At 46.3% G+C, this 13580-nt stretch overlaps 1 pseudogene; it reads left to right on the forward strand.

Annotated features, from left to right (window-relative positions):
- The first annotated feature begins 258 nt into the window (after window positions 1-258).
- LOC147109560 (uncharacterized) lies at window positions 259-12655 on the forward strand (annotated as a pseudogene).
- Window positions 12656-13580: the final 925 nt, after the last annotated feature.

The following is a 13580-nucleotide window of genomic DNA, read 5'->3' on the forward strand; positions in this document are numbered from 1 at the left end:
GCACCACGCGTACTTTAGAGGCTATGTTAGAGGATGGGTCTTCACGTGGTGAATCACTGGAGACAATTGTGCAGGAACTAGGGCAGGGGGATGGGATGCCACAGGTGGCAGCTTGCTGAAGGGCGATAGCACATCTAGCTCTGCTGCAGAGGACTCGGGTGCTGACTTCGAAGGCCCAGCCTACCGCAGAAGGCTGATGGACCTATACCAGGATATGCTAGGTGCATTGAGCAGCTTGTCAGCAATGTATTGTGCACAATGTCGCAGAGCATGGAGGAGTCCAGGTCCAACTTGTGTCAAGGCTTCGCGCAGAGCATGGACACCATTCTGTCCAACATGGACAAGGTAGTCAGCTCCATGAACACTACAGTGCCACTACCATGATGGAGCCTCTCCTGACAGCTCTCACATCTGCCATATAAGCTCAGATTACTGCCATCTTGGCTTTGGAGGCCACAGGGGATTCCAGAGTATCACATCAATCTTGCACTCTGTTCTCGTGTGGAACCGGAGGAGTGCTGAGCCATAATTACAGGAGCATGATCTTGGCACCGTGGAAAAGGCACCTGCTGTCCTCAGGAAGACAGCAGACAGGATTTTCATTGGGCCGTGGAGGTGGGATTGGAGGCGTGTGGAGGGTTAAAATCGTGAAATCGGGGGGCACGAACCCATCCCGCCCCCAACCCGCCTCCATGCCAATTTCAAAGGAGGCGTTTACCCGACCTGTGCTGGGAGCCGTCTCCCCGAGGCGGGAAGGAGATTAGTGCCAATTAACTGCCTGTTAACAGGTAGTTAACAGGCAGTTTTAGCCTAATCCCTATTTTTATTCCTGAAGTGTGGGATTCCCGATGGCTCCAAACCATGCCAAGTTAGCAAGGCGGACCGTCGGGCTGAAGGGCTTGGAAGGTTCGCGGTGTCCGGTGTTCAGGTGAGTGATGTGTGCATGAGTGCAGAGGTAAGTGTGTTTAGTATGTGTAAAGTGTTTAAAGAAGTTTAATTACCTTTACTTACCTTTACAGTCTTCCTTCCTTCAGGCCTCGGGAGTCCCTCATCTCACCGGCACAGAAAGCAGAATGGCCGCCAGCTGTCAAAATCTGCAGCATTCAGCTTTCTGTTCTGGAGAGATCTCTAAATCAGCCTGAGAGGAAGGAATTAACTTAGTGTACAGATTGTCAGTGTTTGACAGCTTCAAAGAGCTGTCAAACGCTGATATTTCATCTGTCAAAAGCTCTTGACAGATGAAGTGTCAATCTGTGACATCACCTGTTGCCGGGTGGCCCTTAATTGGCCTGCTGAGCCCGCTGGGCGGGCTCAACAAGGTCAATCAAGTGAAAATCGAGTGGGTTGGCCACAAGTCGATGGAGGCGGGACTACAACCCCAAAAGTTGTAGTCCCACCTCCTACACGCCTCCAGTATCAAAATCCAGCCCAGCAAGTCTGCTCCCCCACCACCAACTCCGCCAGTGCCACACAGCCAGCTGGCCCAGATGACCCTGGCCCACGCCGAGATGCTGCAGTCTGTAGCCGGGCCCTCAAGACCCAGAGCTGCTCGAGGTCACCCACCATGGCCACCTGACGTGTCCTCAATGGAAGCTCAGGGGTGATGTCAGGAAGCATTTTCTTCACACTGGATACTGGAAATCTGGAACTCGCTCCCCCAAAAAGCTATGGATACTGGGGGTCAATTAGAATTTTCAGGACTGAGGTGGATAGATATTTGTTGGGCAAGATATTTATCCCTCAACCCTTGGATATTAAATTAATATTTTGCATTTTAATTTTTTCAAATGATGGTGAAATTTAACAGAACCCAAAGTGGTTAAGTCATCGAGCCCCAATGACATGCATCTTATTCTGTTAAAATAAATCAGAAAGGCAAATAGCAGAGGCTCTGGCCACAATTTTCAAACCTCCTTAAATATGCAAATGGTGTCACCACACTGGAGAGTACTTTGTTCATCAAGGGAGAGAAGGACGTAACTATAGACCAATTAGTCTAACATCAACTGTGGACAAACTCTTAAAATCCATAATTCGAGGTAAAAATAGTGAGCGTTTAGAACTGCACTGATTAATCAAGGACAGCAGGTACAGTTTTGTTGAAGGCAAACTGATAAATAAAGTACGTGCAGTAGATGGAGTGTATATGGATTCTGAGAAAGTGTTTGATAAGGCTTGTGAGAAATAGTCAAGTGTATGGTACAAGAGGAAATGTACCAGTATGGATAGAAAGTCGATTGGCAGACAGGAAACATGGAATTAGTTTTTGGACTGCTTTAACAAAATGTAAACACAAACATGATGGGCTGAATGGCTTCCTAAATTGTGAAGTATGAAGTTTTTCCTCTAATCTGTGTATGTAGCTGGGGAGGTGGGGGAGAGGGGGTTGGGAGGGGGGGGCGGGAGCTGGGGGGTTGTCAGCTGAACAGAAATGGGAGTCACAGCTTGGAGGAACAAAACCAAAACCCAAAGTGCTGTTGGCTTTTTTTGTGGTGTTATCAAATGATATAACCAAACAGAGGCAAGTAGAAGGAAATTGATTAGAATACATTTGCTATAGAAGTATTAAACAAAGGGGGAGATATTGGCTAACCCCTGAAAACGAGTGTGGGGATCGCGGATTACGCAATTAACCCGAGCCCATTCATTGCGTTGCAGGCAGCAAGTTAAATTGGTGCTGGCTGCTGCTTTACACGATTGCTGCATGCAGCCAGTGCTACCCATGCTGATCATTGGCTGCATGCATCAGCAGGGGGCTCAATATTGTGAGTGGCTACCACTACTTAAAGGCAGCCTGCACATCTTAAAGGGGAGGTGCGTTTTGGCTGCAAGAAGTGGTGGGAGTTTTTTCAAAAGTCAATCTGGGCTGTGATACTTTGAGCAATGGTTGAACATGCGAGATAACGGTTTACAGACAATGCACTGGGGGTCTTGGTGGAAAAGGTGGAAAGAAGAAGAGATGTCCTATTTCCACAGGGGGGCAGGAGACCCTCCAGACATATCCTCAGGAGGAAGTGGGAAGAAGTAGCGATGGAGGTCAATGCCAGGAGTGTTGCTCCAAGAACATGGATACTGTGCAGGAAGAAGTTTGACAATCTTACATGACTTGTCAAGGCGAGTGAGTTTATCCTAAAATGCAATATCCTATCAATATATCCACTGCTCAATCATCTACACCCCCATCACGCACCTACCAACAATCTCTATTAATCAATACGCAACCCTAAACTACTTATATTTTACCTTACCCTCACACATTTACCACTGTTGCAAGCCTCGCACCCACAACTCACAACTCGCACACATTGGCAGCTAATCAACCATGACAGTCACATCACACAAACATATTGCAGGACACTCACTGACAAACTTCCCTCTTGCACAAGAAGGTGGCACATAAGAGCAGGCAGCAGGAATTAACTGGAGTGGGACAAGTGCGCTTGCATGTTTTAGCACCCATGGCGGAGACAGTGCTGGCCATCATGGGAAGGGGCATCGCTGAGGCCGTGCCCACTGGTTGGGCTGAAGCAATCAGAGTATGAGCGTATCTGCATACCTAATCCTGCTTCTCTCATCCCATTTCTCCCTTCTTACTTTCTCCTCTCCCTTCACCACAACTGAACCCTTGTTCCTTTTTCATTTCAGATACCCAAGAACTGAAACCTTCCCAGTCAGAGGAGAAAGAGGAAGAAGACGGTGGAGATGAAGAGACACTGTCGCTTGATCTTACACTCGCAGCCACCAGCTCAGACATTGATACTGCACGTATTTTAGAGGCTAGGGTAGAGGAGGGATCTGCATCTGCAGGAGCCAGTGTGGGGGTGCGGGGTGGGGGGGGGGGAAAGGTCGCGCACTAGTTCTGCTGTAGAGGACTCAGATGAGGACTTTGATTGGCCAGCTACAGAAGAATGCTGATGGGTGCTTGGTGCATTGGAAAGCCCGCCAGAAAGCCTGTACTCAATGTCAAGGAGCATAGAGGAGTCCAGCACTAACTTGGCGCAGGGCTTTGCGCAGATCTTGGAGCCCATCCTTTTTAACATGGAATGGGTGGTCACCTCCATCAGCACACCTGTGGAACCCACCATGCTACAGCATCTGATGACTAATGTAACAGCCTGTATTGCAACACAAACAGCTTCCAGTGCAGCACAAACAGTTTCCATCAAAGGTCTGAGTGCTGCAGTGGAAGCTCAGACTGCTGCCTTGCAAGCTCAGACTACTATCATCATGGGTCTGGAAACCAGAGTTCAATGGGGTTTCCAGGACATCACAGTAGTCCAGCAATCTGTCCTCCAACAGATTACTGTGATTACTGAGGCGCCAACACGGGAGAGTGGCAGTGGCTCCGTAGAGCACGAACCTGCCGTCCTCTCTTAGGTTGACAGCATTCCTGCTCCCATCCCTGCTACTCCACCAGTGCCCATGTTGTTGCCTGTCAGCCAGCCAGCCCAGACTGCTGCAGCCCAGGCCGAGGTGGTGCAGTCTGAGGCTGGGCCTTCTAGGCCCAGAGCTGCTCGTGGTTGCCCTGCAGGGCCATCTGCAGTCTCCTCAATTGAAGGTCAGCAGCCTTTAAAAAAAAAATTCATTCCTGGGATGTGGGCGTCACTGGCAAGGCCAGCATTTATTGCCCATCCTTAATTGCCCTTGCGGAGGTGGTAGTGAGCCACCTTATTGGACCCCTGCAGTCCATGTGGTGAAGGTACTCCCACAGTGCTGTCAGGGTGGTAGTTCCAGGATTTTGATCCAGCGACGATGAAGGAATGCCAATATATTTCCAAGTCAGAATGGTGTGTAACTTGGAGGGGAACTTGCAGGCGATGGTGTTCCCATGTGCCTGTTGCCCTTGTCCTTCTAGGTGATAGAGGCCATGGGTTTGGGAGGTGCTGCTCCTGACCTGCTTTTGTTGCCAGTGTATTTATGTTGCTGGTCCAGTTAAGTTTCTGGTCAATGGTGACTCCCAGGATGTTGATGGTGGGGGATTCGGCGATGGTAATGCTGTTGAATGCCAAGAGGCGGTGGTTAGACTCTCGCTTGTTGGAGATAGTCATTGCCTGGCACTTGTGTGGTGCGAATGGTACTTGCCACTTATCAGCCTAGGCCTGAATGTCATCCAGGACTTGTTGCATGCAGGTAGGAACTGCTTCATTATCTGAAGAGTTGCGAATGAAACTGAACACTGTGCAATGATCAGCGAACATCCCCACTTCTGACATTATGATGGAGGGAAGATCAATGATGAAGCAGCTGAAGATGGTTGGAGCTAGGACACTGCCCTGAGGAACTCCTGCAGCGATGTCCTGAGGCTGAGATGATTGGCCTCCAACAACCACAACCATCTTCCTTTGTGCTAGGTATGACTGCAGCCAGTGGAGCGTTTTTCCCCTGATTCCCATTCCACCACCCATGCTGCAGCCACTGGGGAACCTCCTCGTAGGAACACTAGGAGAGGCAAAGGCACACAGAAGCCAGGCACTAAGGGAATGCACAAGGGTGATTTGTTTATTTTTGTATGATTGAATTTATAAATTTGCAATGTACATTTTCTGGTGGTTTTTATGTTGTGTTGTGGGAAAGTGGATGATGTGATAGAGGAAAGGTAAGTAGTGTGGGACTGTTGGTGAATGGGGAGGTGTAGTTGAGGTTACTAGTATTGCTCATTAATTATTTCTGTAGGATAGGGTGTATTTGTATAATTTAGTAAAACATTTTTGTACAACTATAATATGTGAAATTGTATGTTAAAAGCCTGTATAAAATGGCAAATGGCTGAGAGAAAAGCAGGATGGGAAATTATGCTAACCTGACTGAAACTCGCTCTGTTTTCAATTACTGAAGTAATGGAGTGTAATGCTAAGTTTATGGGGACTATCAGGAACGTGGTATTCAGTAATGTGATAGAAAAGAGATAAGAGAAGAGAAGTGAGAGAGAAGTGGAAGGTACCCCTCAGTGATACCACTATAAAATGGACAGATTGTTTAGACAACATCTTGGGAAATGGTCTTTGGAAAGAGAACATCTAAAGATAAAAAGCACTTTGATATGCACAAAGCTAGACCGAGTGGGATCAACAAGATCATAAAACATGTACTAGGTGTCAGATAGCAGTCACGTAGGCAAAAGAAGGAAAAGTGTATAAAGATACAGATTTTGAACACTGAAGGCAGCGCGAACCAGAGTTGAAGGAGCTTCAGTCGACAGAACACAGCAAGAAACCAGAGAAGCGAGCTTCAGTCAAGAGAAAACAATAAGAGAAGAAAGAGCCCGCGCCACAGTCGCTCGGAAGGAACACCAAGGCTCAAACGAACAAGACTGTGACTATCTCCTTGTTAAGTATTACTTCTTTGTACTGGATGTTTGATACTTAATGAACCTGTTTTACTGATACACAATATACCTGGACCCAGAGTGGTTTGTGTAGTCACGGACTGTTTTACTGATACACAATGTATCTGTACACAGAGTGGTTTGTGTAGTCACAGACTGTTTTACTGATACACAATATACCTGGACCCAGAGTTGTTTGTATATTCATGGACTGTTTTACTTATACACAATATACCTGTACCCAGAGTGGTTTGTGTAGTCACGGACTGTTTTACTGATACACAATATACCTGGACCCAGAGTGGTTTATGTAGTCACGGACTGTTTTACTGATACACAATATACCTGTACCCAGAGTGGTTTGTGTAGTCACGGCCTGTTTTACTGATACACAATTTACCTGGACCCAGAGTGGTTTGTGTAGAGATGGACTGTTTTACTGATACACAATATACCTGTACCCAGGGTGGTTTGTGCAGTCACGGACTGTTTCACTGATACACAATATACCTGGACCCAGAGTGGTTTGTGTCGTCACGGACTGTTTTACTGATACACAATATACCTGGACCCAGAGTGGTTTGTGTCGTCACGGACTGTTTTACTGATACACAATATATCTGTACCCAGAGTGGTTTGTGTAGTCACGGACTGTTTTACTGATACACAATGTATCTGTACCCAGAGTGGTTTGTGTAGTCACAGACTGTTTTACTGATACACAATATACCTGGACCCAGAGTTGTTTGTATATTCATGGACTGTTTTACTTATACACAATATACCTGTACCCAGAGTGGTTTGTGTAGTCACGGACTGTTTTACTGATACACAATATACCTGGACCCAGAGTGGTTTGTGTAGTCACGGACTGTTTTACTGATACACAATATACCTGTACCCAGAGTGGTTTGTGTAGTCACGGACTGTTTTACTGATACACAACGTATCTGTACCCAGAGTGGTTTGTGTAGTCACGGACTGTTTTACTGATACACAATGTATCTGTACCCAGAGTGGTTTGTGTGGTCACAGACTGTTTTACTGATACACAATATACCTGTACCCAGAGTGGTTTGTGTAGCCACGGACTGTTTTACTGATACGCAATATACCTGGACCCAGAGTGGTTTGTGTAGTCATGGACTGTTTTACTGATACACAATATACCTGTCCCCAGAGTGGTTTGTGTAGTCACGGACAAATTATTATAAGAGCTTTTGGAAGCTACATTTCAGATCGTAGCGCCCAGGCAGAAAGGTGCTGTCTACGTTTTAGCCTTCCTTCCTCTTCCTGCTCCTCGACTTCCTGTTGCACTTCCACCACCTCCTCCACTTCCTCTTCCTCCTTCCACCTGATAGGTGGTGGCAAGGGCTGTTCCCCCATAATGGCCAGGTTGTGCAGCATGCAGTATATTACCGCAAATCTTGGGACCCGCTCAGCTGAGTACTGCAGGGCTCGTCCTGAGCAGTCCAGGCAGTGGAAGCGTTGCCTGAAGACGCCAATCGTCTGCTCTATAATTTTCCTTGTGGCAGCATGGCTCTAATTATAGGCCTGCCATGCACATGTGCGTGGGTTCCGGAGCAGCAACTAGAAAGAGCCAAATGCATAAAAGTTAACAGCCACTGGCAATGCGGTCCTTGCTCTGCTCTGAGTTTGGAGTTGTGGCTGCAGCAGCGGCAGATTTCAGTCACAACCTCTTTGGTGAAGCGAAGATGTCTCGAGCATTGGTCATCGCTGAAGTTGAGCTCAGAGAATTGCTCCCTAAAGACCCTCAGTGAATCTGGCCTCTTGCTGAAAGCCCTTCTCCCCCTTCTCCTGCTCCTCCCTCTTCTAGCAGCTTGTCCTGCTCTGCGTGGCCTCTCTTCATTCTCACAGTCAGGCTCAATTTCAAGAGGAAGCCCTTCCATGTCTGAAAGCAACTTGTTTCAGCACAAGATTTTAAATCACCAAAACGGTACTTCAGCACCAGCCAGTCCACTCCCTGTAGACTATTGAAACCTTAGACAAGTACAGGAAAGCTCCAAAAACATGTGCAATCGCACCAACAGCCAAAAGAAATAATCCATCAACTAACCTGTAAATAGTGTATTAACCCATTAATAGTGCTGGTGAGGGGTCCTTCATGCTGTTTAATGTCATGTTCAGCTGTGCGAGGTTAAGACAGGGCCTAGGCTGGAGTGTGACGTTCAAAAATGGCAGCGTTGCACATTGATTGACGTCATAATCTGTCTGCTCTGCATGCTGCCGGTGGTCATTAGGTGCAGGCGTGCAAACCCCTTTACTAAGATGGCGCCCCATCGGCAGTGTGCACGCGTGAATCTAGGACGCCATTTTTCACCCTTAGGAGGGCACACATAGTGCCTCAAAAAATGGGTAGTACAGAGCCCAATTTCTCCCCCAAAGTGTTACAGGAAATTTATGATGGCACACACTATAAGCAAGACTTTTAATATACTACTTTTAATATCCTACGAAGGAATCTCACGTGGCCTTGCTCAGGTTTAGTTGGAGGTAATGAGACATCTTTTAGCTGTGCTTGTTTTAGTAGACTGAGAGAGATTACAACTAGGAACAATAACCTTCATTACTTTTACAGCACTGATTTCAGTATACTGGGGATGTAACAACATTATCAACTCTAGGACCTTAATATATTGCAGAAGGCTCGATTATATAGACCTGTATGGGTAGGATTTTCTGCAGAAAATGTATCAAATTCAAATTCAAATTCAAATGCTTTATTGGCATGAAAGTTTACAGAGAACCATATTGCCAAAGCTTACATAGCAAAAAGGTACATTTTCAAACATTTTGTAGGTGTCAATCGATTTGACATTTGTTGGGTACATACAATATTACTTTTAAACAATATTAATTTTAAACAGTCTTTGTACTTCATTTGGTACGTTCAATATTAATTTTAAACAGTCTTAATTTTAAACAGTCCTCAGGTTGTGACATGTTGTTACATATTTGGCCCCAAGGTATGGTCTGTCTCCTTCTCCCAGGACTAATCTCAATTTTGACAGGTCATCCAATTCCTTGAAATCTGGGGTTGTTTGGCTTAGCTTGTTGAATAATATGCCCCTCCTTCACCTATTCAGGAAGAATTTTTGACTTATTTGATCCATAGTCTATTCAAAGCAGAGTGACCTGGATTCAAGTGTAACAGGGGAGCTGACAGAGTTGAGATGTATTTAAAATATGAATGTGAGTGAAACTCATCACTCATAAAATACAACATCTCAGCTTTTCAAAAATGGATGAACCAGACACACATACATGCCCCTGAGAAACATTTCAAATTAAGGTCAGTGGATTTCACTTGAAATTAATGATTTAATATTTTCTCTGTACTGATTTTTTAAATATTATTTTATCTGTAGTAAATCATGATTTATGACATACTTTGTTTACAAATCTGTAAGTCCTTAAGAGCTTGGCCTTGTTGACTGGACTGTGAAAAGGTTAGCAGAATGAAATGAAAAATTGATTCCACTTTTAAAACACATACAACTTACTAAACATTGCTTCACTGATTCTGTTTTTGTCGTTCCTACTGGCTTATAGAGGTTACATTCTCTTACATCCTCTTATAAGTGCAATGTTTTTGAACGTTTCAGAAAGATCATCAACCTTGAAAATAAGGAACTGAAAGCTGACATTTCAGAGGTGCATAAGACAGTAAAAGGTGTAGAAAAGGGACAACAGGGACTCTCGTTCAAACATCAAGACATGAGGGAATTGGCTGAAATTAGTGAACAGTAAATTTAGAGGTGATGTTCGGAAATTCTTCTGCACACGCTGAGTGACGGACACATCAAATGGGATTCTGGGTGGGGAATGAGAGGCAAAAACCCTGGACTCATTGGCTGACGTGATGGGGGACTGTAGGCTTTTTCAAGATGGATGAGCTACCACTGAACCACGGCTGACACTGTGACACTAAGATGGGCAAATGGTCTTCCTCATCGATATCTATCCTATGATAATTCTTAGGAAGGAAATAACTGTCCCTGAGAGGGTACAGAGGCAATCAAGATAATTCCAAATAGCAGGAATTTAACGTGTGAGGGAAAGTTAACGAGGTCGGGCTCCCACTCCAGTTTAGAAAAGAGAGGCGTTTTGGGTTGGCCTAATTGAAGTTATCAAAATGATTAACTGGCCAAACAAAATATCTAAACAAAAGAAAGCATCAACAAAAATAGACTGTAAAACAGAGCAAGATAATGAATAGACTTTCCTTTAGTAATGTAAACATTTTTCATAACTAATTTGAGGCAAACCAATAATTAAACTCCCTTGTTATTATAATATAAAAGAAACATTCTGTGAAGCTCACTCGGTGCCTCAGGGGCAATTTTAAAAAGCTTCTGCCTGACCCATGCAGCCCAGATCGGTCCCAGGTACAGTCTCCGGCCTATGCTGTGTTACCAGATATCAGTCAAGGAGGTAGTGGTAGGGGTGTTGCACTAGGCCTTAGTGCCTTTGCAATAGGGAGGAAAAAAATCAGTCACAGCTGTATGTGTGTGTGTGTTTGTGCGTATATGCATGCATGTGAGCGTGTGTGCGTCGCACTCATGAAGAATGGATCCTGGGGCAAAGGATTGGAAGATATTAGGTGCTTATATAACTGTACCCCAGCATGAGCCAGCAATTTTAGAAGAGAAGGGAAAGTATTTTTTTCAAGTAATACAGTAATAAGAGAAAAAAAAAGAGAAGCATTCAGCATGCCTGTATTGTTAGAGCTGCGCGCACACCACAATGCGTTCTACGGGGGTTAAATTGGATAACCCCCCAGAATGGGCACTGGAATCACGATGTGCGATTAGCCCCCTGCCTGTTGATTGCAATGCAGGCAGGACATAAAATTCATGCTGCCTGCTCATTTCCATGATCGCTGCATGTAGCCAGCGCTCCCCACACTGTCCATTGGCTGCACACATCAGCAGAGGGCCCTCTATTGCGAGTGCCTAGTGCTCATTACAGGCAGCCTGCACCTGGTGCATCGTGGCTGCTGGAGGTGTTAGGAGTATTTTTCTAAAGCGTGCTGTGGAAAGTTCAGCAATGGCTGACCATGGTAGAGAGCATGCATCGAGGTTTCCAGACACTGCACTGGGCATCTTGGTGGAAGAGGTGGAATGGAGGAGATATGTATGTATCCTCAGGGGGCACGAGGCCCTTCAGACACATGCTCAGAAGGCAGTGGGAGGAGATAGCAGAGGAGGTCAATGCCAGGAGTATAGCTGCAAGAGCCTGGATGCAGTGCAGGAAGAAGTTTCATGATCTCACACAAGTTGTCAAGGTCAGTGAGTTTATCTTCAAATGCCGTATCCTACCAACTGCACCACTAGCCAAATGTTTGGTGCATTGGAAAGCCTGCTGAAAAGCCTGCACTCAGTGTCAAGAAGAATGGAAGAGTCCAGCACCAACTTGGCACAACACTTTGCGCAGACCTTTGAGCCCATCCTTTCCAACATGGAATGGGTGGTCACCTCCATCAGCACACCTGTGGAACCCACTATGATGCAGCGTCTGATGGCCAATATCTCAGCTTCCATTGCAGCACAAGCAGCTTCCACCAAAAGTCTGCGTGTTGCAGTGGACGCTCAGACTGCTATCTTGCAATCTCAGCTTGCTGCCAATTCAATTCATTACATCCCCACCAATGATCTCTATCAATCAGGACTCAACCCTACCATTCATATGCTTTATCTCACCCTCATACAGTTAGCACTGTTGCAAGCCTCACACACGCAACTCACAGCTCGCACACACTGGCAGCTATTCAACCATGACAGCGACATCACCCAAACATATTGCACGACACTCACTGATACATTTCCCTCTTCCTTGCAGGAGAAGGTGGTGCACAACCGGAGGCAGCAGGAAAGAACTGGAGGGGAGAAACCCACCTGTATGTTTTAACCCCCACGGACGATTTACTGCTGGCCATCATGGGAAAGGGCATCGCTGAGGCTGTGGCCGCCAGGGGGGCTAAAGAGATTGATGATGATTAAGTTATCAACATACCTAATTCCCCTTCTCTCATCCCACTTTTCCCTCATCCCTAAATCTCTTCTGACTGAGATGCTTCTGACTGAGATGCTGCAGATAGTGTAAGCACACACTTCTTATTTTCTCCTCTCCCCTCACAACCCAACCCTTGTCCTTTTTCAATTTCAGATACTCAAGAACTGCAACCTTCCCAGGCAGTTGAGGACGAACAAGAAGAAAGTGAAGATGAAGAGACACCATCACTCGATCTTACAGTCGCAGCTGCCAGCTCAGATACTGGCACTGCGAGTATTTTACAGGATAGAATAGAGGAGGGGACAAGTGCACAGGAGCCACGGTGGGGTGGGGGTGGTGGGGTGGGAAAGGATAACGTAGGTGCCAGCTCACCGGAGGGCAAGGTCACACACTAGTTCTGCTGTAGAGGACTCAGATGAGAACTTCGATGGGCCAGGCTACAGAAGAAGGCTGATGGGTGTACACACCCAAATGTTTGGTGCATTGGAAAGCCTGCTGAAAAGCCTGCACTCAATGTCAAGAAGAATGGAAGAGTCCAGCACCAACTTGGCACAACACTTTGCGCAGAACTTTGAGCCCATCCTTTCCAACATGGAATGGGTGGTCACCTCCATCAGCACACCTGTGGAACCCACTATGATGCAGCGCCTGATGGCCAATATCTCAGCTTCCATTGCAGCACAAGCAGCTTCCACTAAAAGTCCGCGTGTTGCAGTGGACGCTCAGACTGCTATCTTGCAATCTCAGCTTGCTGCCATACCAGCTCAGATTGCTGCCATCATGGCTCTGGATACCAGTGTTCAAAGGGACTGCCAGGGTGTCACAGCACTCCCGCAATCTGTTCTCTGACAGATTACTAGGATTGCTGAGGCGCCGTCCATGTGGCTCCATGGAGTACGAACGTGCTGTCCTCTCTCAGGATGACAGCATTCATGCTCCCACTCTGCCAATGCCCTTGCTGTTGCCTTTCAGTCAGCCAGCCAGCCCAGACTGCTGCCACCCATTCTAAGATGGTGCAGTCTGAAGCTGGGCCTTCTAGGCACAGAGTTGCTCAAGGTTGTCCTCCTTGAGGCCATCTGCATTCTTCTCAAGTGAAGGTCAGCAGCCTTCCACCAGCCATGCTGCAGCAACTGGGGAAACACCTCCTTGGAGCATTAGGAGAGGCAAAGACACACAGAAGAGGCACTAAGGGAATGCACAAGGGTAATTATTTTATTTT

The sequence above is a fragment of the Somniosus microcephalus genome, chromosome 12 (assembly GCF_052327205.1).
Source record: "Somniosus microcephalus isolate GS21.2 chromosome 12, FLI_Smic_1.0, whole genome shotgun sequence".
In the NCBI taxonomy this organism is placed as follows: Eukaryota; Metazoa; Chordata; class Chondrichthyes; order Squaliformes; family Somniosidae; genus Somniosus; species Somniosus microcephalus.